The sequence below is a fragment of the Bufo bufo genome, chromosome 2, assembly GCF_905171765.1.
Source record: "Bufo bufo chromosome 2, aBufBuf1.1, whole genome shotgun sequence".
Classification (NCBI taxonomy): domain Eukaryota; kingdom Metazoa; phylum Chordata; class Amphibia; order Anura; family Bufonidae; genus Bufo; species Bufo bufo.
Genome location: NC_053390.1, coordinates 448276337 through 448302466, shown reverse-complemented (window position 1 = coordinate 448302466; position 26130 = coordinate 448276337). Strand labels below are relative to the sequence as shown.

General features: G+C 47.3%; 1 protein-coding gene across 1 annotated transcript in view; it reads right to left on the bottom strand.

The window, feature by feature from the left end:
- Positions 1-26130, bottom strand: part of KISS1R (KISS1 receptor) — a 546115-nt gene that overhangs the window by 227410 nt on the left and 292575 nt on the right. The gene's annotated exons all lie outside the window — the stretch shown is intronic.

The window sequence follows — 26130 nt, the reverse complement described above, 5'->3', positions numbered from 1 at the left end:
AAAGGGGCGGTCACAGTGAAAGGGGCAGACACAGTGAAAGTCACAGTTAAAGGGGCGGTCACAGTGAACGTCACAGTTAAATGAACGGTCACAGTGAAAGTCACAGTTAAAGGGGCGGTCACAGTGAAAGTCACAGTTAAAGGGGCGGTCACAGTGAACGTCACAGTTAAAGGGGCGGTCACAGTGAAAGCCACTGTTAAAGGGGCGGTCACAGTGAAAGCCACTGTTAAACGGGCGGTCACTGTGTAAGTCACTGTTAAAGGGGCGGTCACTGTTAAAGGGGTGGTCTCTGTGAAAGTCACAGTTAAAGGGGCGGTCACAGTGAAAGTCACAGTTAAAGGGGCGGTCACAGTGAAAGACGCAGGTAGAGAGATATCCCAGCTACAGAACCAGAGGCCCGGGTTGATTTTCCACCTTTCCCTGGGAAGGAACCAGGCTTGTGGGGAGTTTTCTAACACCTCTCCCCAGCCCAGGCCCTGCCTCTCCCTAGGGAGTTAGTAGGGACCTGGGCCATGAGCTCACGCTCAAGCAAAGCCCAGGATCCTACTTCCCGTGGTAGGCCGGCGGGTGGTAGGGGAGGTGAACTACCGGCCTCAGTATCATCAGTCTCCCTGGGGCCTGGAAGATCTGGCAGGTATGAAGTCTGTGGAGCCCCTGCAACCCCAGGGAGTGAAGAGAGCTCCACAGAATCCATGCCCATCTTTGGCAAAAGAGGGGTGAGTACTCCTGGAGGGAAGCCAGGGCCAGCTGTGGTCGGGTGGGGTGAGATGAAGCCCGGGGAGCCGGTCACCACCTTTGGCTCCCGCATCCTGGCCTACCTTAAGGAGTATGAGGACCTTGGTAAGACCCTGAAAGTGCTCCATGAGGAGCTGAAAGTGGAGAGGCTTAAGGCGGATAGAGCCTCCAGGAGTCGTCGCCCGGAGATCTCCGCCAAAATTAAAAAGCTAAAAGGCGACAATAGCTAAGCTTGAGGAAAGGTATTTTATTAAACAGCGGGCCTTTCAAAGAGAAGCTTGTAAATGAAGCACGTTTTTCTGAGATGGCGAGTGGTAAAAAGACAGGTGGAAATACCTGATGCAGAAGAGGAGGAAGAGGAATCCAGGGCCAGGAGAACCTCGCCTGACAGCTCTTCATTACTGGCGGAACAAGTCAGCCTGCCCCCCACTAGCTCAGAGGATGAGGACACTGACGGAGAGAGCAGTGGTGTTGGGGGGCAGCTGATGGAGCAGATCAGGATGTTGGAGTCCCCAAGGGTGCATATGGAGAAAATGGCCTTTGGGGATGAATTGTTGGAAGATGAGGCTGGCCCCAAGAGAAAGGAAAATAAGAGGAGAAAGGAAAAAGATGAAAAGAAGAAGAAAGAGAACAGAGTGATTGAATCTAAAATGGTTTTTGTTCCTTACCATATGCGCTCTGGGCCGGCTGCAAAGTCGGCTCAGGACGCAGACCCCGTCAACCTCCATGTCCCGGTCTCTGAAGTGGGATCGGGACGTAGAGTCGGGAAGAGTAAAAGACCCAAGATGGCGCCGGACGCCGTCCTCGCTGGTAGTAGCGAGGGGGGCGGGGAAGGAAGGAACAGGAAGGTAGCATCAAGAGAGGGAGGAGGAGGGGGCGCGGTGGTTGGCCACGTCCACTCCCGCCATAGTTTTCGGTACACTGACTGAGTGTGCTGTGGATCTGTGGTGGGGTGGGATGGCTGCCGCTGCAGTGGGTGCGCATCCTGACGCCCTCCATACTCAAACTCTTGCTGCTCCCTCCGGTACCGCTGCCTCCGTTGTGCCTGCGGCTCCACCCACCGATGCTAAGGTATTGGTGGCGGGGAGCGGCGCTGCTGGAGTCGGGAGAGGACCGGGGGGCGTGACGGGGTGTGTCGGCGGGCGTGGCCAGGGGCGCCGCCGAAAATATGTGTGGGATGGAGAAGAGCGCTGTAAAATTGAGCGAGGCATCGAGAGAGGGGGGGAGGAGGGAGCGCTTCATGCGGCGGTTGGCCACGCCTACTCCCGCTGTAGTCTTCGGTACACTGGATGGGTGTGCTGGGGATCTGCGGTGGAGTGGGGTGGCTGCCGCTGCAGTAAGTGTGCATCCTGATGCCCTCCATATCCAAACTCCTGCTGCTCCCTCTGGCGCCGCTGCCTCCGCTGTGCCTGCGGCTCCGCCCACCGATGCTAAGGTATTGGTGGCGGGGAGCGGCGCTGCTGGAGCCGGGGGAGTACCGGGGGGCGTGACGGTGTGTGTGTCAGAGGGCGTGGCCATGGACGCCTCTGAAAGTATGTGTGTGTCGGAGAAGAGCGCTGCAGAATTGCGCGCTCCAGAGACTGGAGGACTTACTAAAGATAGCCCTCTTGAAGCTGGTCTAGTAAGAGAGGTTGCGGATGTCATGGAAGATCTCCTGGGTGTCGCCGGTCTCGCGGCCCCTGTTGCTCCGCCAATGGTGTAACTGTATCAGTGGCTGGGGCGTTGCTGCAGGGGAAGTGGGCGGGAGGACAGACCCAGGAGATAGAGTTAATATGGTTGAGATTTCTACGGCGCAGCAACCCTCAGAGAAAGGGAAACAAGGGAGAATAAAGAAAGGACATGTTTCCCCTGCTGATTTGGACAGATATGTGGCCACGGGGTACCTTTCCCCTGTCTCTACCCCCTCCTCCGATGAAGAATTAAGCGTTGGTGGTGGGGGGCCTGTGGTGGTCCAGGCTCAGGTCTTGGGAGCTGCAGGTAGACAAGGGGAATACGTGAACAATAGGGAAGATGTCACTGTTAATGAAGATGTAAATATAGTGAGCTTTAAAGTCCCAACTGGCCCAGCAGTGTGTGTGGAGGGACCTTCAGATTTGATGGTGTTAAAATCCTCTGTTGTGCCTGTAGTAGGGGGGACTGTGGGGTTGGTGGCTGGCAGAGCACCGGTGGCTGAAAAAGCTGCTGATGCACCGGCCGGTGCCCTCATGACCCCGGCGGCCCCTGGGTTGTGTGAGGTCAGGGTCCTTGATGGGGCTGTGGCACCGGGCCCCGGCGGGGGGTGGGCACGGGGGTTAGACCGGTCGCTGGAAAAGTGGCTGGGCCCCCTCATGTCGCCCCCCCGGGGGGATCTGGCACAGCGCAGGTGGTGGGAGGTGTAGCGGGGGAGTGTGGGCCCGGTCTGGCTGCCCCTCCTGCGTCCAAGGCACCTGGCAGGAGTTATGCCAGTGTGGCAGGGGCTGCAGGAAGGGGGGGTCATCCTTTATTGTCCTCCTCATTTCCAAATGCTGGTGACGGTGACTTGCAGCGGCAACTTCTAGAGGCTCTAAGGAGAGGGGAAAGTTCCATTACGGTAGGGGGGCAGCAGGTGGATCTGTCCTTTTGGGTAGACAGGCATGGCCTGCGTGCCTTCTGAGAGCAAGTTTCGAGCGAGACCACCTGGTCCTCACCTACAACCGGCCCCGGGCCAACCAGACGGAATATCTGTCTGAAGTGGAGAGGCGATGAAGCCCGCCCTACCAGGAAAAGGGTGGAGGAGCTTCTCTTTCAGATGGGCATCAGGGTGTGTGATATCTTTGCCCTGATACATCCGCTTGGTACCCGGGAGTTCGATGTCAGCTTTGCCCGGCCCGAGGGCCTTGAGCTTTTCTGGTCTGGGTATGAGCTGGCAAAGGACCAGCCAGATTGGAAAGGGTTTTTCGTGCAAGCGATAACCCGACAGAGTGAGGTCAAGAAGGTGACCGTTTTGACCTGTAACGAGTCACTTTCTTGTATAGATATCTTAACGTGGTTGAGCAGATACGGGGAAGTCCAGGGTCTTCCTAATAAGAACCTGGAAGAATACGGCATCTGGTCGGGTGCCTGGACGCTTCAGATGAAGTTGAAGCGTTCCGGGGGGTCAGTTTCCCACATACCATCTTCTGCTTTTCTCGGAAGGGATAGGATCATGGTGTTCTACAGGGGACAGCCTAAGCTGTGTTACAAGTGCGGCAGCCCTTCGCACTTTAGTGCCAGCTGCCAAGTGCAGAAGTGCGCATTGTGTGGGGGTGAGGGTCATCTAGCCGCATCTTGTAGGCAGATTAGATGTAACCTGTGTGGTGAGTTGGGTCATCCATTCAGTCGTTGCCCTCGCTCTATTGCTAACGTGGCTCATGCACGCGCAAAGGTGAGTCGGGAGGCCGCCGCTGCCGAGGCGAGTAAAACTGGCGAAGGTAGTAGAGCAGAGGGGTCATGAAGAAGAAGGTTAGCCCGTCCCAGCAGAGGCGGAATGAGAGGCGTCAAATGGAGAGGGGACGGGCGGAACCCCGTCCTGGGGTGATGTCTGTTCCCTCCCAGGAGGCTGCCTCTCCTGGCACTGAGACCCTGGGGGTAACGGCGGTGAATGAGGAACTCAGGAGACTAGCCCGTTCCGAGGAGTCTCTGTCCTCCTGCTACGAAAGTGCATCAGAGGGGGATGCGACAGAGCCAAATAAAAGGAAATGCCTGACCAAAACAAGATCTAACCCGGCCAGAGTTGCCAGGGAAGGTGAGGCCAGCTCCCCCCATGATCTCTCCAATCCTGGTTCTTTTCCTCTGGATCTTTCCAACCAGTACCTTATCTTGGATGAGATCTCCGCCTCCACTCCTGATGGGGAGGAGGTTGATGGTGAGGTGCCGGAGAGGCAAGAGAAGGAGCCTCTAGAAGGGCCCGCGCCTCTCCCTGGTGGAGATGCAAGGTCCTCAGGGGTAGAGGCGGGTCCAGCCATTGGAAATGGGAACGACAAGGGTGGTGCGGGGGGGGAGATGGAGGTGACCAATGTGATGGACACCACCGCCTCTCTCAAAAGAAACCGGGCCACCTTAGAGGACAGCCCCGGGAGGGGTAAGAAGGATAAGAGGAAAAAGAGGGGGCAGAAGAAGGCCGTCTAACTCAATCACCCTGTATGGCGGCACTCACTCCGTTGACTCTGGCGACTATTAATGTCGCCAGCATCAAGTCAGATGCGGCCAGATTTGCAGCCTTTGATTTTCTCAGCCGTGTTGAAGCTGACATTTTATTCTTGCAGGAGACCAGGCTGCCAGATTTGGCGGCCATACATAAAGCAAAAAAGGAGTGGAGGTCAGGTCCATCGTACTGGCCTCTTGCGGCTGAGCCGTATAGCGGAGTGGCGGTGCTTTTTACAGCACCAGTAGAAAGCAGACGGGTGATCGAGTTAGAAATGGGAAGGTGCTTGATTTTAGATGTCCTCATGAAGGGACAGGAACTTAGTTTGATAAACATCTATGGTCCCCAAACCAAATAGGACCGGAAGAGTCTCTTCATGAGGATAAAACCCTTCCTTTTTACGAGTCGGCAGGTGATCTTTGGCAGGGACTTTAATGCAATCACGAGGTCCCAAGATAGGGGAGGCGCCAAAGATCGGCTGGCTTATGATAGTATAGCCCTGAATAGCATAGTTAGTGAGGCCCGCCTGGTGGATGTCCACATTAGACACACCCCAGGTCACGGTGGGTTCACTTATTTCCGAGGTAGCCAGATTAAGTCTAGAATAGACAGGTTTTTTTTAAAGGAGGAGACTACTTTTTCACCCTTAAAGGTTGTTGAAGTGGAATCCTCCGACCACTGTCTAATTATGTTTTCTTTGAATGTTTCAGAGTCCCCCCAAATGGGAAGGGGTTATTGGAAGCTGAATTCGGCCCTCCTGGAGGAAGCAGAGGTGAGACAATCCTTTGAGGACTTTCTTGAGTCAGGTAGATATACTGGACCTATGTGACACTAAGTCTGAGTGGTGGGAGATGTTCAAAGAACGGGTAGCACAATTCTTCCGTCAGCTCTCGAGCCTCAGGTCCCTGGACAGGTACCGCTTGTATCAGGGTCTGAGGAGGAAACTCGAACATCTAGTCTCGACTGGAGGTAGCTGAGAGCAGATCTCCAGGGTGAAATCCTTGCTTAAGAGGAGCCAGTATGATAGGCACACATCCTTGGTTTTTGAGAGGGACTTCGGGAAGTACCGCTCGCCCGACCCCTACAGAAACTGTAGGATGTCAGTGAAGAGTAAACTGGTGACGGGTCTGATTGATGGTACAGGATCTCTGAATCGGTCCAGATCGGGGATCTTGGAAGTAGTCGGATCTTTCTACTCAGACCTCTTGGGGAGGAGGGATCTGGATCGGGACAAGACTTCGGCTTTCCTGACCGAGGCCATCCCTGAGTCAGGAGCTCATCTCTCTCTTGGCGTTTTGACAGAAGAGATCAGAGAAGAGGAAGTTAGTCGGGTGATCGAAGGGCTCGCCCTCAAGAAGTCACCAGGGCCGGATGGCTTAACATCCGAGTTTTACAGGGCCTTCAAGGACTCCTTAGTTCCCCTCTTGACCAAGGTTTTTAATGAGTGTCTATCCTCGGGCACTCTGCCAAGGTCAATGAGGAGGTCAGCTCTGATCCTTCTGTCAAAAGGTAAGTATCCGAGCCGTGTTGAGAATTGGCGTCCCATAGAGCTTCTCAACACGGACAGGAAGATTCTGGCCAGGATACTGTTTAATTGGTTGGTGGAATTTGCACCCCGGGTCCTTTCGGGCACCCAACATTGCTCTGTTCCAGGCCGCAGCACTTTTAGTGCTGTACTCGGTGTCAGAGAGGCAGTGGAGCAGAGTAGGGCGGGTGGCTGGAAGGGGTACTTGCTGTCCTTGGATCAAGCAAAGGCCTTTGATCGGGTTAATCACGAGTACCTCTGGTCGGTCCTTCTGAGATATGGCCTGCCGGAAGGGTTTGTCATTTGGTTAAAGATCTTGTACTCAGGGGCAGAGAGTTTCCCGCTGGTGAACGGTTGGTCGGACAACCCCTTTGAGGTTGGGTCTGGAGTCCGCCAGGGTTGTCCTTTAAGGCCCGCTTTTATACGTGTTCGCGATTGGTCCTCTTCTAAAGAGGCTTGATCGTGGACCGTTGGCGGGAGTCAGGATGGATCCGGCGGAGCCAGAAGCCACTCTTAGGGTTGTAGCGTACGCTGATGATGTCACTGTTTTCGTGTCCTCGAGAGAGGAGGCGGAATATGTGATGTCTGAGGTGGAGCACTACTCGGAGGCTTCCGGGTCGTTGATCAACCAGGATAAGTGTGAGAGTCTCTGGCTGGGAGGCGGAGATCCATCTTTTGATCTCCCGGACACCCTTCCAGGGCCCCAGCCGTCAGTTAAAATCTTAGGCGTGCATTTTGGCCATGGGGATTACCCCACTCAAAATTGGGAAGGCAGGCTTAAGATCGCCGTTCAGAAGGTCGACCAGTAGAAGGGTTGGTCTTTGACCCTCAGGGAACAGTTAGAAAGCGGGGTAGAGGGAAGAGTGCCAGGGAGGCTAGCCCTGATCTGACACACCCCAACAAGTTTGCACGTTTGGCAGATGAGGGGCATATCAGTCCAGGGACGGCACTGCCGCAGCCGGACACTTCCTCTGCCAGTCAGGGGAATGTCAGCTCTGGTAAGCAGGGGACCAGGAGACCAGGGCAGGCCAGACAGGTGCTGGTAGTGGGAGACTCAATTATTAGGGGAACAGATAGGGAAATCTGTCACAAAGACCGTGATCGCCGAACAGTGTGCTGTCTTCCTGGCGCTAGAGTTCGACACATCGCGGATCGGGTTGACAGATTACTGGGAGGGGCTGGAGAAGATCCAGCGGTCATGGTCCATATCGGAACCAATGACAAAGTGAGGGGTAGGTGGAGAGTCCTTAAAAATGATTTCAGGGATTTAGGTCAAAAGCTTAGGGCAAGGACCTCAAAGGTAGTATTTTCCGAAATACTACCTGTACCACGGGCCACACAAGAAAGGCAGTGGGAGATTAGGGAAATTAATAAGTGGCTCAAGAACTGGTGTAGGATGGAGGGGTTTGGGTTCCTGGAGAACTGGGCCGACTTCTCTGTCGGCTACAGGCTCTATCGTAGGGACGGGCTGCACCTCAATGGGTGAAGGGGCAGCTGTGTTGGGGAAGAAGATGGCTAGAAGGTTGGAGGAGTGTTTAAACTAGGGACTGGGGGAGGGTAATTACACTATAGAAGGGGAAGATAGTGCAGATAGAGACCGGGGACAAGGTAGTGGGACTGGGGGAGGAATGGAAGGAGGGACTAGAACAGTTCAGAAGGAAAGGTGTAGGGTAAAAAATATACATAAACCTCTCAAATGTATGCATACTAATGCCAGAAGCCTGACTAATAAAACTGGTGAACTGGAATTAGTGATGTGTGAGGAGGACTATGACATAGTGGGAATAACTGAGACATGGCTGGATGATAGCTATGACTGGGCCGTTAATGTACAAGGTTACAGTCTGTTTAGAAAGGATCGTCAAAACCGGAGAGGGGGAGGGGTTTGCCTTTATGTAAAGTCCTGTCTAAAGCCCACATTCCGTGAAGATATAAGTGAGGGACATGAACATGTGGAGTCACTGTGGGTAGAGATACATGGAGCTAAAAACAACAATAAATTACTAATAGGAGTTTACTATAAACCACCTAATATACCAGAGTCCACAGAAAATCTACTACTAAACGAGATAGACAAGGCGGCAAATCATAATGAGGTGCTTATTATGGGGGACTTCAACTACCCAGATATAGACTGGGAAACTGAAACTTGTATATCTCATAAAGGAAACAGATTCTTGGCAATAACCAAAGACAATTACCTCTCCCAACTGGTTCAGGACCCGACTAGAGGGACGGCCATACTGGACTTAGTATTAACCAATAGACCTGACAGAACAACAGACGTGCAGGTTGGGGGACACCTGGGAAATAGTGACCATAAAGTAATAACCTTCCAATTATCATTCAAAAGAGCGTTTCTACAGGGAGGAACAAAAATACCAAACTTCAAAAAAGCTAAATTTAGCCAACTAAGAGAGGCCATAGGCCTAACTAACTGGGACAAAGTCCTCAAAAATAAAAATACAGCCACAAAATGGGACATCTTTAAAAACATCCTAAAATTTCATTGTGAGAGGTACATACCGTATGGGAATAAAAGGTTAAGGAACAAAAAGAAACCAATGTGGATAAACAGAACTGTAAAGAAAGCAATAAATGACAAAAAGAAAACATATAAAACACTAAAACAGGAGGGTAGCACGGAAGCACTGAAAAACTATAAGGAAAAAAACAGAACATGTAAAAAACAAATAAAAGCGGCCAAACTAGAGACCGAGAGATTAATTGCCAAAGAGAGTAAAACTAACCCTAAAATGTTCTTCAATTATATAAATGTTAAAAAGTATAAATCTGAAGGTGTCGGCCCTTTAAAGAGTAATGAGGGGGGAGTCGCAGAGAGCGACGACGAGAAAGCAAAGCTGTTAAATATTTTTTTCTCCAATGTATTCACTGAGCAATATAAACTGTCAGATGAAATGCTTAATGTTGAAATAAATTCGCCATTAAAAGTGTCCTGTCTGACCCAGGAAGAAGTACAACAGCGACTTAAAAAGATCAAAATAGACAAATCGCCAGGACCGGATGGCATACACCCCCGTATCCTAAGGGAATTAAGTAATGTCATAGCCAGACCCTTATTTCTGATATTTGCGGACTCTATACTGACAGGGAATGTCCCACAGGATTGGCGCATGGCAAATGTGGTGCCAATATTCAAAAAGGGTCCAAAAACAGAGCGTGGAAACTATAGGCCGGTAAGTTTAACATCTGTTGTGGGTAAACTGTTTGAAGGTTTTCTGAGAGATGCTATCTTAGAGCATCTTAACGGAAATAAGCAAATAACGCCATATCAGCATGGCTTTGTGAGGGATCGGTCATGTCAAACTAATTTAATCAGTTTGTATGAGGAGGTAAGTTCTAGACTTGACAGCGGCGAATCAATGGATGTCGTGTATCTGGACTTCTCCAAAGCATTTGACACTGTACCACATAAAAGGTTAGTATATAAAATGAGAATGCTTGGACTGGGAGAAAACGTCTGTATGTGGGTAAGTAACTGGCTCAATGATAGAAAACAGAGGGTGGTTATTAACGGTACATACTCAGATTGGGTCACTGTCACTAGTGGAGTACCTCCGGGGTCAGTATTGGGCCCTATTCTCTTCAATATATTTATTAATGATCTTGTAGAAGGCTTGCATAGTAAAATATCAATTTTCGCAGATGACACTAAACTGTGTAAAGTAATTAACACTGAAGAGGACAGTATACTACTACAGAGGGATCTGGATAGATTGGAGGCTTGGGCAGATAAGTGGCAAATGAGGTTTAACACTGACAAATGTAAGGTTATGCACATGGGAAGGAATAATGCAAGTCACCCGTACATACTAAATGGTAAAACACTTGGTAACACTGACATGGAAAAGGGTCTAGGAATTTTAATAAACAGCAAACTAAGCTGCAAAAAACAGTGTCAGGCAGCTGCTGCCAAGGCCAATAAGATAATGGGTTGCATCAAAAGGGGCATAGATGCCTGTGATGAGAACATATTCCTACTACTTTACAAATCTTTAGTCAGACCACACATGGAGTACTGTGTACAGTTCTGGGCTCCAGTGAACAAGGCAGACATAGCAGAGCTGGAGAGGGTCCAGAGGAGGGCAACTAAAGTAATAACTGGAATGGGGCAACTACAGTACCCTGAAAGATTATCCAAATTAGGGTTATTCACGTTAGAAAAAAGCCGACTGAGGGGAGATCTACTTACTATGTATAAATATATCAGGGGTCAGTACAGAGATCTTTCCCATCATCTATTTATCCCCAGGACTGTGACTGTGACGAGGGGACATCCTCAGCGTTTGGAGGAAAGAAGGTTTGTACACAAACATAGAAAAGGATTCTTTACGGTAAGAGCAGTGAGACTATGGAACTCTCTGCCTGAGGAGGTGGTGATGGTGAGTACAATAAAGGAATTCAAGAGGGGCCTGGATGTGTTTCTAGAGCGTAATAATATTACAGGCTATAGCTGATGGGATATATGTGACTCCATTTTGTCTCATTTAGCCACGTGTATTATATTTGGTTAGTGCACTACAAAACCTCCCTTCCCCCTATGGAATGTGAGACACTTCCTTAAACTGTTTCATGGAATCTATACAGTTTGAAAGTATGAACAGCCTTCTAGCCATAAAAGGACATCTCGTTCAACTGTATGCTAGCCTATGTGTATATACCTGATTGGTCAAATGCTGTTACTATGAGTCAGCTATTATGTTAATGCAGAAGTTTATGTGTGACCATACCATAGGTCAAATACTAATGCTAACATATGATTGGATGTAAAGGAAGCTCAACCCCCTCTATTAAAACTGTTTGCCAGCTGTGAATAAACCAGAATGGGTTAGAACTACACACTCTTCAGTGTTATCTTATTCATTCTCCTGGTACCAGTTAGGGTTAATTCAAGCTGATCACCGAAATCTGAAGACAGGGACAAGTTAGGTAAAAGAGAGTAAATTCTCCTAACAGATTTGGGGTCTCAGGTCCGGGATTGGGAGGGTCCTCTTCAGGTCTACAGTGAAAGACATCAATTTTTGTCCAACTCTTGGACCTGGAGCACTGACCAAAATCTCATCCAAGTAAGTCGAACCATCTATTTATGATTTCGGTGAATTGCGGTGTCTGGGACACGCAGAAAGCTATAGATAGCTTTAAAAAGTTGTTGATTATAAGAAGCTCCAGGAGCTCATATCAGTATAGTGCACTAAGGATTTCTGTTTAGGAAACAGAAGGTTACAAGCTTGGATTAACTCTTATATATATATATAGTATAAGTATTTTAGAAGTGATAAGATTATCTGTTTGTGTGAGATACTGATCGGTTGGTAAGTGTACGGTCGCATCCCACTGTTATTATCAAATTGATGTATTTTGGGTTAACTACTGTTAATGTGTAAAATTGTTTGTGTTGTGGAGGACTGCAAGACGCCTCTGTTTTTCGGCTAGGATCTGTGATCTGTTGACCCGGAAAATTTGAACGCAAGTGGCGGTCCGAAACAACAATAGTCGATAGGGGTCCAAAGAGTATAGAGAGACATTAAGATACGAATCAGCTGATCAGTTGACAGGTCTTGTCGGCGCTATTTCAGTGCAGTACAGCCAGTCCTGACAGCGATTGTCTCACTTATTCTTTGAACTATAAATACTAACATGGGAGGACAAGGGTCTAAAACTAAATTCCCTAAACCAGAACCAGGAGAGACTTGCAAAATCTATGTAGCCCGTGTTAGTCCAACAAACTATTACCTGATCAACCCGTGGGTAGATAATCTAGCAGGCTGGACCGAGGTAATGGATGCTGCAGATCCATTCCCCAGGGACGGTGATAATAGTATTTATCATATGGATATGGTCAAAGGACTATGTCTAGGTGATAAAACAGCCTGGCCGCATTTTGATGCGGATCCTTCCTGGGACATGGATTACATGTCCAGGGGTGCAGAACAATGGCTGGAAATAGCCCCCCACTGGTATGATGCAGGTAATAGCAAGAAGAATAAGAATCTAAAAAGTCCCAAAAATGATAGGTCTCTACATGAAATAGAACAGGAGGTAGGTACAAAGAAGAGAAGTCAGAAATCCCCTCCACCTTATAATAAATCCACCCCCACGGCACCGCTGTATCCAGTTCTGACTCAGATTGAGGAAGATGCTGTAACAGCGGTTATACCATTAAAACTAGAAGAAAAATACCGACCCCCCATGCCAACATTTGGAAACATAATAGAGCGCAGTCTAAATATTGGCACACCGCATACTAGTTATACTACACGCAGTACAAGTAGAATGAAAGATGAAACAGAAAAGGAAGAATCAAAAGAGGAAGTCCAAGTAATCGCTCCCTTTCTGACAGTAGGACAGCACTTAGTAAAAAAGCCCATAGAAATAGAGGATCTCAACAAAATTATAAAGTATTGTCCCAAACCTTCCATAGCCCCACTAGGGACTATTACATACCTAAAAAAGGCCTGTAGAGGGCGCAACTACACACAGGAAGATTTAAGGCTTATCCTGGATGGTATTATAGGAACACACACAACCTGGGATTGGGACAAGGTTAGCTCCATATCTACTATTACACAACGCGGTGATGCTCTAGATTATGTATGTAATACAGAAGTGGGTCAGAAAAGGATATGGGCGGAGATTGAGGAACATATGAATGAGGTATTCAAACAAAAATCTTCATTGCCCGTAGCAGTAGCCTGCAAACAGAAATCTGCTGAGTCGGTCACTGAATTTTGGAAGCGATTTATTGATTGCTGGAAGACCGAGGCGGGTCTACCTGTGCGTGACAATGATAGTTTGATTATCTCCACATTTGTAAACAATCTATCAGATAAATTGATCTTAACTGTAAAACAAAATGTGTCCTCTTGGACTTCAGATACAACTGATGAGTTTGAGAAACATCTCTTTGAAAAGGAAGCAGCTGGATGCTTTGAGATTAGGAAAGCAATTTCCCCCACACACGCATATGCTAGCAGAGGGAGGGGGAGGGGGAGGAGGGGCAGAAATAATAGAACCTACAATGAAAGACAGGACTCATTGCCAAATAATTGTTGTTATAACTGTGGAAAAGAAGGACATTGGGCACGTCAATGCCGTGCGCCAAGACAGAATGGGAAAATTCAAGATTACAGCACACAGAAACCTGACACTCAGTCACAAAATAATCAACCAAGTCAGATAAACCACAGACAAGGTCCACAGAGTCAGCCCAGATTCCCATTAGATTGGCATCAGCAAAACTCATACTGAAGATGCCCAGAGGGACAAAGCCCCGCTTTCACGCAGGTCACCACACATTGGAAGGACACACCAGTAATTCTACTTAGAGTAGGAGGAAGAAAAGTGGGATTCTTAATAGATAGTGGAGCTACTTCTAGTGTGTTAAACAATTCAATGTACAAAGGGCCTTTAAGGAAGTGTGCGCCCTCTATGGGAATAAATGGGGTACTGACGAGGACATACAGAACAGATTCCTTACCAGTAGAAACTATTGATAGGGAACACATTACAAATCATGCTTTTAGCATCATACCTGAATGTCCTGTGAGCCTTCTGGGAAGAGACTTATTCATTAAGTTAGAGTTGCAAATTACTGTTGAGAACAATGGCATCAGTGTATACTCTGATGCTTTGCCCATAATAACCCCCACACCTCTGATCTTTACAAACTTACAAGATCACTCAGAATTAGAGGAAATAGACCCATCATTATGGGCAAGAGGGGACTATGATACAGGATTCATTGACTGCACACCATACAAAGCAACCATCAAAGAGGGCAGTACACCTGTATATCAGAAACAATACCCACTGTCAAAAGAGAAACTTGATGGGCTTAGGCCAATGATTAAGGAATTCCTACAAAAGGGAATCCTGGAAGAGGTGATTTCACCCTACAGCACGCCCGTGAATCCAGTGACAAAGGCAGATGGTACTACCCACTTTGTGCAGGATTTAAGGGCAATAAATAATATCATTGTGCCTATTGCTCCTATTGTCCCAGATGTCACTTCACTTCTTTCTGCAATTCCTGCAGACGCTGTCTATTTCAGTGTGATAGATCTGAAGAATGCTTTCTTCTCTATCCCAGTTGATAAGGCAACCAGACTACTTTTTGCTTTTTCCTTTGATGGACGACAACTGACCTGGTGCAGAATGCCTCAGGGATTTGCTGATTCACCTGTAGTGTACAGCATAGTCCTCCAAGCCACGTTAAAATCCTGGTACCCCCCCCAAGGCTCTGTGTTGCTGCAATATGTTGATGATTTGTTACTGTGTAGTATGTCAGCGGAGGCCAGCATTCAGGATGGTTTATCACTGTTACAATGGTTGTCAGGATGTGGTCACAAAGTGACACTTAAGAAAATGCAATGGTGTAAAATGCAGGTTGAATACTTGGGCTTTGTCCTCACAAAAGGTGAAAGGAGAATCAGCGCAGAAAGAGTCCAGTCTATTGCGGGTTTGGTCGCCCCGCACACCAAGAAAGAAATGTTATCTTTCCTTGGTATGATAAATTACTGTAGACAATGGATTCCTGATTGCTCTTATTATGACAATGTTTTGAGGCAAGCCACTCTGGATGGTAATCCAGATCTGATTAAATGGTCTTCTGAAATGTACAATGCATTTGATTGTCTAAAATGTTCACTCATGTCGAGTCCAGGGCTGGGCCTCCCTGACTATAATATGCCCTTCCACATGTTTGCACGCCAAAATTGTAAAACCATGGCGGGGGTACTGACACAAGAACACGGAGGCAAGTTGCGTCCTTGTGCATTTTTCTCAAAGGTTATGCCCACCTCTGTCCAGGGGATGCCGGCATGTCTGCGTTCCCTTGCAGCCTGTGCAATGATGGTAGAATTAGCAACTACTTTCACCCTGGGACATTTAACCTTCTTGCACACTACACATGATGTTGTAGGCTTACTCAGAGGTGTACATACACAACATATGTCAGCGCAAAGATTATCTGGATATGAGATCCTGTTGCTCAGTAACCCTTCACTCCAGATTAAATATGCATCCAACATTACAGGACCAGCACCTATTTTGAATGCATTACTAGGGCTGAAAGGAACAGAAGATGCCCTTCCTGACACACATGATTGCCTACAGGTGCTCAATCATGAGACGTCACCTAGGGCTGACTTATCAACTGTTCCCATACCTGATGCACCAGAAGTTTTTGTTGATGGATCATGCTCTCGCCCCACTGATACTATATTCTGTGCAGCATACGCTATTGTTATGCTGCCAGATATAGTCTTGGAAGCAAGCCCAATTCCCATCCAATCTGCACAGGCAGCTGAACTCATTGCACTCACAAGGGCTTGCATACTACACACCAATAAACCTGTCACTATTTACACAGACAGCAGATATGCTCATGGTGTAGTATGGGATCATGGGATGATTTGGCAGAGGAGAGGATTCACTGCAGCAGACGGTAAGAGAATGTCACATGCACAGCTAGTCACGGACCTCCTGGCTGCAATCAGATTGCCTTCAGATCTAGCTATAGTACATTGCAGGGCACATACAAATGGAAAAGACAGAATTTCAAGAGGTAATGCATTTGCAGATAGTGTAGCTAGAGACACAGCCAAGAGTAATCCAAATAGAATGAATCATGACAATTGGGAAATGGCAGTCCTACACCCACCCTCACCTGATTTGACACACATGCTAACAGACCTACAAAGGTATGCAACTGAAACAGAGGAGAAGGATTGGTGCTATCCAATCTTGCAGAAAAATCCAAAGTCTGGATTGATCTGCAAGGAGGGGAAGCCTTGCATACCTCAGCATAGTGCATCCATCTTCATTGCACACTTTCACGGGGTAGGACACAACAGCATACAAACTACCCATATGTTGTTGAGCCAAAGTTTTTACATCACTGATAGCAAACAGCTAGTCACAGACTACATACACAGATGTATTACGTGCTTGAGAAACAACCCTAACAACCCACTGAAAATACCTCACCAACACCTTGACTACCCCACTACACCATTCACCCACTTGCAGGTGGATTACACGCATATACCTAAAACAAAAGGGAAACAAGAGTATGCATTAGTGATAGTGGACATGTTCTCAAGGTGGCCAGAAGTCTTCCCTACAAAGGCAGAAGATGCTAAAACTACAGCCAAAATTCTGACTCAGCAAATAATCCCAAGGTGGGGCTGTCCTCTGGTTATTGAATCAGACCAGGGGCCGGCCTTCACCTCAAAACTTAACAAGGAGGTAGCTAGACTGTTACAGGTGGAATGGAAATTTCATATTCCATACCATCCACAAAGCTCAGGCATTGTGGAAAGAATGAACAGGACAGTTAAAGACAAACTCAGGAAGGCCACTGCTGGTACATTTGAAAAATGGAAGCAAATCCTACCCATAATACTTGCAGAAATTAGAATGACGCCTAATAAGAAGTTAGGGATGTCACCATTTGAAATTCTCATGGGTAGGCCTCTCCCCACACCATGGGCAAAACGCCCCTTGGTGGTGCAGGAAGGGGACTTGGACCTGATCAGGGAAGAGTATGTTACTAATCTGATCAAAATCCTCAGTAAAACTGAAGAAAAAGTTGCTTGTAAGTCTCCTTCTCTTCCACAGGAACCAACCCATCTATTCCGGGTAGGCGACCAGGTGATGATTAAGATCTTAAAGAAGGGAAAGGAACCAGGAAGCTTCACCTACGGACCACCCACCGAGGTAGTCGCGATCACCAGAACAGCAGTCCTCACTGAACAGTCGCCCACGTGGATCCACGCCACAAGGATTAAGTTGGTGAAGAAAAGAGAGGTACTAACGGGGGCAGACAGCCCTGACCTCCAACGAGGCCCAGAGGTACTAACGGAGGCAGACAGCCTTGACCTCGAAGAAGATACAGAAGGGGTACTAACGGAGGCAGACAGCCTTGACCCTCAACGAGATGACGCAGTCGGGAAATTCCTCGAGATGGCTGAGATGCAGTGCCTTAATAATTGCAGTTTTGTGTCTCCTACTTACTGTCCCATGGCTGTGGGACAGACAGATATACTTGAAAACAGAATGCAGAGGGGAAGACAATTTATGGAAGACAAAGGAGAACTTATGGCTGTACCTGGCCAAAACTCTGAACTTAACTGACTTTTGTCTCCGAACCACTTTATCCGCATCTAACATTTTGGAGACATGTCTGGTAGCAGTCCCCACCCCAGTAGCTGTATGGACGGGGCTCCTACGTTCCCAATGGAATGACACAGACTTGGAGGATCATGATGTTAAATATGGATATGTAAATCCTTATCATGCTTGTTATGACTGTCCTACATATGAGAATCTGCAGAGTAATATGATAGAAATAATTACAGGTCTTGTCACAGCAGCAGAAATATGTTATAACTTCACCTGTGATGAGACACTATTGCCTCCCTGCATACAAGCAAAAATGCAGAACAAGACTAAGCCAAATATTTGCGATAGAGATCTAGATAGTTGTAAAAAGATAATATCAGGAAAAAATATGCAATGTAATATTACTAAAACAGTACCATCCCTAGACAAACATGTACCTCTACCAACAGGATGGGTATTGGCCTGTGGGAATACTAGTTACACATACATACCGGCCAATATTACAGAGGGACCCTGTACAATAGCTAGGTTGACATTAGCAATGATACCACTATTCCCAGCAATGCAGACACGACACACGAGAGACACTTCCCTACAGTTACCAGAAAATTGTGATTATAATGTGAATCTCCTCTCTAGAGCAGAATACATGAGTTTAGGGATGTCTTTGATAGGAGTACCAGGTTTGGCCGTATATAACCACAGGACAATATCAAAACTTGCCTGTTTTATGGTAAAACAGATAAATATCACTAGTGCAATTCTGCAAGATATGCTGCTGGATATACAATCATATAAAAAGGCTATCTTGCAGAATAGGGCAACTATTGATTATTTATTGCTCCAACATGGTATAGGATGCTCAGCGTTCGCAGGGATGTGTTGTTTCAATCTATCAGATCACTCCCGTGGAATAAAAGATAAAATAGGCCAATTAGAAGAGATGATAAAACAAATAAAACAAGATGTTGACCAAGGTTGGTGGGACTGGCTTTTTGGCTGGATACCTGACTTTGGTCAAATGAGATATGTTGTAGGAGTGGCATTTGCCGTGGTCGCTGCAATAGTGGGTCTCTGCTGTTGTCTGCAGTGTGTGCCCTCCCTTCTTACCATATGTAAAAATGTGGCCGAAAGAGGGGTACACTCAACATTCCTCTATACTCCGGTAGAGGTAGAAGAGGTGAACCCAACCTCAACAAAGCCTGAGGATTATACTCCTGAAGGGTACATGGAATACCTTAAGGCTTACAAGCAAACCAAGGAAGAGCAGAGAAAGAACCATATAGTATAAGGTATATATATAAGGTTCTAAGAGGGGATTTGATGGGATATATGTGACTCCATTTTGTCTCATTTAGCCACGTGTATTATATTTGGTTAGTGCACTACAAAACCTCCCTTCCCCCTATGGAATGTGAGACACTTCCTTAAACTGTTTCATGGAATCCATACAGTTTGAAAGTATGAACAGCCTTCTAGCCATAAAAGGACATCTCGTTCAACTGTATGCTAGCCTATGTGTATATACCTGATTGGTCAAATGCTGTTACTATGAGTCAGCTATTATGTTAATGCAGAAGTTTATGTGTGACCATACCATAGGTCAAATACTAATGCTAACATATGATTGGATGTAAAGGAAGCTCAACCCCCTCTATTAAAACTGTTTGCCAGCTGTGAATAAACCAGAATGGGTTAGAACTACACACTCTTCAGTGTTATCTTATTCATTCTCCTGGTACCAGTTAGGGTTAATTCAAGCTGATCACCGAAATCTGAAGACAGGGACAAGTTAGGTAAAAGAGAGTAAATTCTCCTAACAATAGCTACTAGAGAGGGGTCGTTGATCCAGGGAGTTATTCTGATTGCCTGATTGGAGTCGGGAAGGAATTTTTTATTCCCCTAAAGTGAGGAAAATTGGCTTCTACCTCACAGTTTTTTTTTTGCCTTCCTCTGGATCAACTTGCAGGATGACAGGCCGAACTGGATGGACAAATGTCTTTTTTCGGCCTTATGTACTATGTTACTATGTTAGGTATTTCACGTGGAATGCATAGTGTTTAGTGTCTACCCGACAGAAAGTCCTCCCTGTGGAAGAGGTGTGTAGGAACATCCTAGGTGACCTGGGGAAGGTCCGTTCTCTTGAGTGCGAAAGACTGGGTACGGATGGAGTCTCTTACCTCTGGAGAGGCTTCACCTTTGATGTGCCTTAGTCAAGTAGTACTCCTTCCTGGTGGGCTAATGCTGGCACATTAGACTTTTGTTTTGAAAAAGATAGAGTTTTGAAGAAGGGTTTCAGGTGAACTGAACCTAGGCCTTCGGGTAATGTCATTAATGTTGTTGTTTGTAGGTGTATTATTGGTATATTGTGTATATTGTATATATTGTTATATTAGGGCAAGAGGGTTGTAGTTAGGTTGGGTGGGCAGGGGAGGGGGGTGAGGTTATTTGTGTGGGGAGGCCTGCATCCAGCTCTGGACTATGCGGACATGGGAGGACATGGGGCGAAGGGCTGGATGTGGGTGGTGGTGGAGGGCTGGCCTTGGACTATGCGGACATGCAACAGACATGAAGCAGAGGTCAGCCCTGGGTGTTTAAGGGAGGTGGAAGATAATCAATTTTGTTAGCAGGGCCGGTTCTAGGTGAAATGGGGCCCTGGGGCGAAAAACAATAAGGATTTGGAGAAGGGGCAGAGGGATACCAGAGCAGGGAGAGGCTGTTGCTGCTACTAGGGGGTCATACCATGGGGGAGTAATAAAGCCCACCATAATGCCCCCCCAGTAGTAATAATTCTCCTTATAATGTGACAGTGCAAAAAATACCCCCTTGTAATGCCCCCAGTTGAGTTAAAGTCCCCATAGTGCCCCCATAATGTGCCAGTATAAAATACCCCTATATAGTGCCCCCAGTAAATGCCCCCATAGTGCTCCTCTCCCCCCTCCCTCCTAGTGCCCCCATAATGTACCAGTATAAAATGCCCCATATATAGTGCCCCAGTAGATGCCCTCAGTGTCCCCCATAATTTGTAAGTATAAAATACCCCTTCTCAGTGCCCCCGTAGATGACCCCATAGTACTCCTCTCCCACCTTCCCCATAGTACCCACCATAATGTGTCCCAGTATAAATTGCCCCTATACAGAGCCCCTATATAAAATAACCTCTCTTTGTGGCCTCAGTAGATGCCCCTATAGTGCCCACCAATAATGTGCCAGTAAGAAGTGCCCCCAATGTGCCAGTAATAAGTGCCCCCATAGATGTCCCCCAATAATGTGCCAGTAGCCAGAGCCCCCCCATATCATGTTCCAGTAGCCAGAGCCCCCCCTATATCATGTGCCAGTAGCCAGAGCCCCCCCTATATCATGTGCCAGTAGCCAGAGCCCCCCCTATATCATGTGCCAGTAGCCAGAGCCCCCCCCATATCATGTGCCAGTAGCCAGAGCCCCCCCTATATCATGTGCCAGTAGCCAGAGCCCCCCTATATCATGTGCCAGTAGCCATAACCCCCCCTATATCATGTGCCAGTAGCCAGAGCCCCCCTATATCATGTGCCAGTAGCCATAGGCCCCACTATCATGTGCCATTAGCCTGAGCCCCCTCATCAACATGTGCCAGTAGCCATAGGCCCCCCTATCATGTGCCAGTAGCCTGAGCCCCCCCATCATGTGCCAGTAGCCATAGGCCCCCTATCATGTGCAAGTAGCCTGAGCCCCCCATCAACATGTGCCAGTAGACATAGGCCCCCCTATCATGTGCCAGTAGCCATAAGGCCCCCTTATAATGTGCCAGTAGCCATAGGGCCCTCCCCATAATGTGCCAGTAGCCATAGGCCCCCCTATCATGTGCAAGTAGCCTGAGCCCCCCATCAACATGTGCCAGTAGACATAGGCCCCCCCTATCATGTGCCAGTAGCCATAAGGCCCCCTTATAATGTGCCAGTAGCCATAGGGCCCTCCCCATAATGTGCCAGTAGCCATAGGGCCCTCCCCATAATGTGCCAGTAGCCATAGGGCCCCCCTATAATGTGCCAGTAGCCAGAGCCCTCCTTATCATGTGCCAATAGTCATAGCCCCCCTTATCATGTTCCAGTAGCCATAGCCCCCCCTATCATGTGCCAGTAGCCTGAGCCCCCCCCCATCAACATGTGCCAGTAGCCATAGGCCCCCTCTATAATGTGCCAGTAGCCATAGGGCCCCCCTTTAATGTGCCAGTAGCCAGAGCCCCCCATAATGTGCCAGTAGCCACCAGTATTGACAGCAAAACAAAAAAACGTATACTTACCTCCTTGGCAGCGATGCGATGCAGGCCTCTTCCGGCCTGTGTCCCATCCTGTACGGCTCAGGGCTCAGGCGGCGCGATGACGTCATCGCGCCGCCTGCGCCGGCCTCTGATAGGCTGCCGGCCTAGTGCCTGCAGCCTATCAGAGGAAGGGGAAGGAACACACCTCTCCCTCCCCTGCCCTGCTGCACAGCCATCTGTATCGCTGTCCTGAGGACGGCGATACAGATGACTGGAGATGAGCGCTTCCACAATGGAAGCGCTCATCTCCGTGTGACTGTCACTGTCCTGCCCATAGTTAGTTGTGGGCCGGCACGGGGGGGCCCCTAAGGAATCGGGGGCACGGGGGCAATTGCCCCCCTTGCCTCTATGGAAGCGCCAGCCCTGTTTGTTAGGGATAGAGTAGGATAAGTGGCTATGCTTATAGGTGTATTCTGTTATCTATAAAAAAATATATATATTTTTTTTTAATTATTTTTGTTTGACAAGTTGTCTTTTATTTTGTTTAAACGGAAAATGCAAATGTGATCGCACACTACATCCAGCACTCTGCCCTCCATGCTGGATGAGACATTGGTTTATATTTTGGCCAAAGCATAGTAAGCCACTCACCGCGTCAAGGCTGTCTCATGAGTGGTCCCTAACTCTTGTTCCTACCTGTTCATGGGCCATGACAGCCACATAAAATCCAGGGAATGCAGGTCAGCATGCAAGCCAAGTACACTTTGCTTGTAACCCCGTCCGGTGCCATTACAGCTTTCATCGGATCCAGGGATGCAAGTACCAACATGCATGCTGAACCCACCATATACTTCTCCTGGAGCCAAATGGCTAATGGTAGGTTCTATACAAGCAGACTCAGTTTTATACTGACTTTAAAACCAGCCTCAAGGACAGATTAACTGGTCAGGTGTGCAATGACTCCAAGGAGATCGCCACGCCTCCAATATATACAACAAAGAAAAAAATAAGGGGTTGGGTCAGCACAACCTGCCTGTAGGTGCAGATCGCTATGGCGAAATACATATACAAACGGAAAATGCAAATGTGATCGCACACTACATCCAGCACTCTGCCCTCCATGCTGGATGAGACATTGGTTTATATTTTGGCCAAAGCATAGTAAGCCACTCACCGCGTCAAGGCTGTCTCATGAGTGGTCCCTAACTCTTGTTCCTACCTGTTCATGGGCCATGACAGCCACATAAAATCCAGGGAATGCAGGTCAGCATGCAAGCCAAGTACACTTTGCTTGTAACCCCGTCCGGTGCCATTACAGCTTTCATCGGATCCAGGGATGCAAGTACCAACATGCATGCTGAACCCACCATATACTTCTCCTGGAGCCAAATGGCTAATGGTAGGTTCTATACAAGCAGACTCAGTTTTATACTGACTTTAAAACCAGCCTCAAGGACAGATTAACTGGTCAGGTGTGCAATGACTCCAAGGAGATCGCCACGCCTCCAATATATACAACAAAGAAAAAAATAAGGGGTTGGGTCAGCACAACCTGCCTGTAGGTGCAGATCGCTATGGCGAAATACATATACAAACGGAAAATGCAAATGTGATCGCACACTACATCCAGCACTCTGCCCTCCATGCTGGATGAGACATTGGTTTATATTTTGGCCAAAGCATAGTAAGCCACTCACCGCGTCAAGGCTGTCTCATGAGTGGTCCCTAACTCTTGTTCCTACCTGTTCATGGGCCATGACAGCCACATAAAATCCAGGGAATGCAGGTCAGCATGCAAGCCAAGTACACTTTGCTTGTAACCCCGTCCGGTGCCATTACAGCTTTCATCGGATCCAGGGATGCAAGTACCAACATGCATGCTGAACCCACCATATACTTCTCCTGGAGCCAAATGGCTAATGGTAGGTTCTATACAAGCAGACTCAGTTTTATACTGACTTTAAAACCAGCCTCAAGGACAGATTAACTGGTCAGGTGTGCAATGACTCCAAGGAGATCGCCACGCCTCCAATATATACAACAAAGAAAAAAATAAGGGGTTGTTAGTTGGTGCTTGCATCCCTGGATCCGATGAAAGCTGTAATGGCACCGGACGGGGTTACAAGCAAAGTGTACTTGGCTTGCATGCTGACCTGCATTCCCTGGATTTTATGTGGCTGTCATGGCCCATGAACAGGTAGGAACAAGAGTTAGGGACCACTCATGAGACAGCCTTGACGCGGTGAGTGGCTTACTATGCTTTGGCCAAAATATAAACCAATGTCTCATCCAGCATGGAGGGCAGAGTGCTGGATGTAGTGTGCGATCACATTTGCATTTTCCGTTTGTATATGTATTTCGCCATAGCGATCTGCACCTACAGGCAGGTTGTGCTGACCCAACCCCTTATTTTTTTTAATTTTGTTTAGCTTTGTTTTAGTTTTATTTTATTTTTCTTTGGTATTGTATATATTGTATATAGGGTTTCAGTCAGACCGGATGGTTAAGTTTTCTTTTTCAGCTTTCTTAGGCATGTATGAAGAAGGGTGCAAGAAGGAGTATGAATGAAGCTGGGCCAGTTTGGGTTTTATGCGTTATGTATAATGCTGCGTTGTGTTTTGCATTCTACTATGGCAAGTTTTGTATTTTTGTATAAAATTTTATTAAAAAAAAGAGTCACAGTTAAAGGGGCAGTCACAGTGAAAGTCACAGTTAAAGGGGCGGGCACTGTAGAGGTCACTGTTATGGGGGAAACTGTTGATATTTTTTTACGACACACGGAAACATAAAATGAAATAGATGAAATATACCTGTGCGAAGCCGGGTCCTTCTGCTAGTATCTTATATATGTAAAAATGAATTTCTGTCTGGATGTTCTTTATGCGCGACCGAAAGACTGGACCGATCGTCACCAAATTTGGCACACAGGTACATCAGGTGTCCGGGAAGGCTTTAGACCGGGTCTCAGCTCTCTAGGACATACCGCTCCTGAGATATTCCCCAAAAATTACCCACATTAGCCAATACAAGCCTGCAAGTATTTCTCTTCAAATCCCAACTGCCATAAACACAGTTTTACTCCAGGTTTCCATAACAATCCAGGCATTTTTCTTTACTTTCTTCCTTACTGCTTAAAAGGGCGGGCACTGTGGAGGTCACTGTTAAAGGGGTGGGCACAGTGAAAGTCACTGTTAAAGGGGAGGTCACTGTGAAAGTCACTGTTAAAGGGGAGGTCACTGAGAAAGTCACTGTTAAAGGGGCAGTCACTGAATTTCAAAGTTAAATTGGCAGCCACTGTGAAAGTCACTGTTAAAGGTGCAGTCACTGTTAAAGGGGCGGTCACTATGAAAGTCACTGTTAAAGATGAGGTCACTGTGAAAGTCACTGTCAAAGGGGTGAGCACTGGAGGTCTCTGTTAAAGGGGCAGGCACTATGGAAGTCACTGTTAAAGGGGCAGCCACTATGAAGGTCACTGTTAAAGGGGTGGTCAATGCTAAAGGGGCGGTCACTGTTAAAGGGGCGGGCACTGTGAAGGTTATTGTTAAAGGTGGCAGGCATTGTGGAGGTCAATGTCAAAGGGGAGGCCACTGTGGAGGTCATTGTTAAAGGGGCGGGTACTGTAGAGGTCACTGTTCTGCAGGAAACTGTCGATATGTTTTTACGACACACGGAAACATAAAATGAAATAGATGAAATATACCCATGCGAAGCCGGGTACTTCTGCTAGTATATATATATATATATATATATATATATATATAATTATATATATTCACTGTAAATCTGATGGTCAGCAATAAACTGTATATATACAGTACAGACCAAAAGTTTGGACACACCTTCTCATTCAAAGAGTTTTCGTTATTTTCATGACTATGAATTAACACATGTGGAATTATATACATAACAAACAAGTGTGAAACAACTGAAAATATGTCATATTCTAGGTTCTTCAAAGTAGCCACCTTTTGCTTTGATTACTGCTTTGCACGCACCCCATCACTCTCCTTCATGGTCAAATAGCCCTTACTTTCAAAGTTTTCCCAATTTTTCGGCTGACTGACTGACCTTCATTTCTTAAAGTAATGATGGCCACTCGTTTTTCTTTGCTTAGCTGCTTTTTTCTTGCCATAATACAAATTCTAACAGTCTATTCAGTAGGACTATCAGCTGTGTATCCACCTGACTTCTCCTCAACGCAATTGATGGTCCCAACCCCATTTATAAGGCAAGAAATCCCACTTATTAAACCTGACAGGGCACACCTGTGAAGTGAAAACCATTTCAGGGGACTACCTCTTGAAGCTCATCAAGAGAATGCCAAGAGTGTGCAAAGCAGTAATCAAA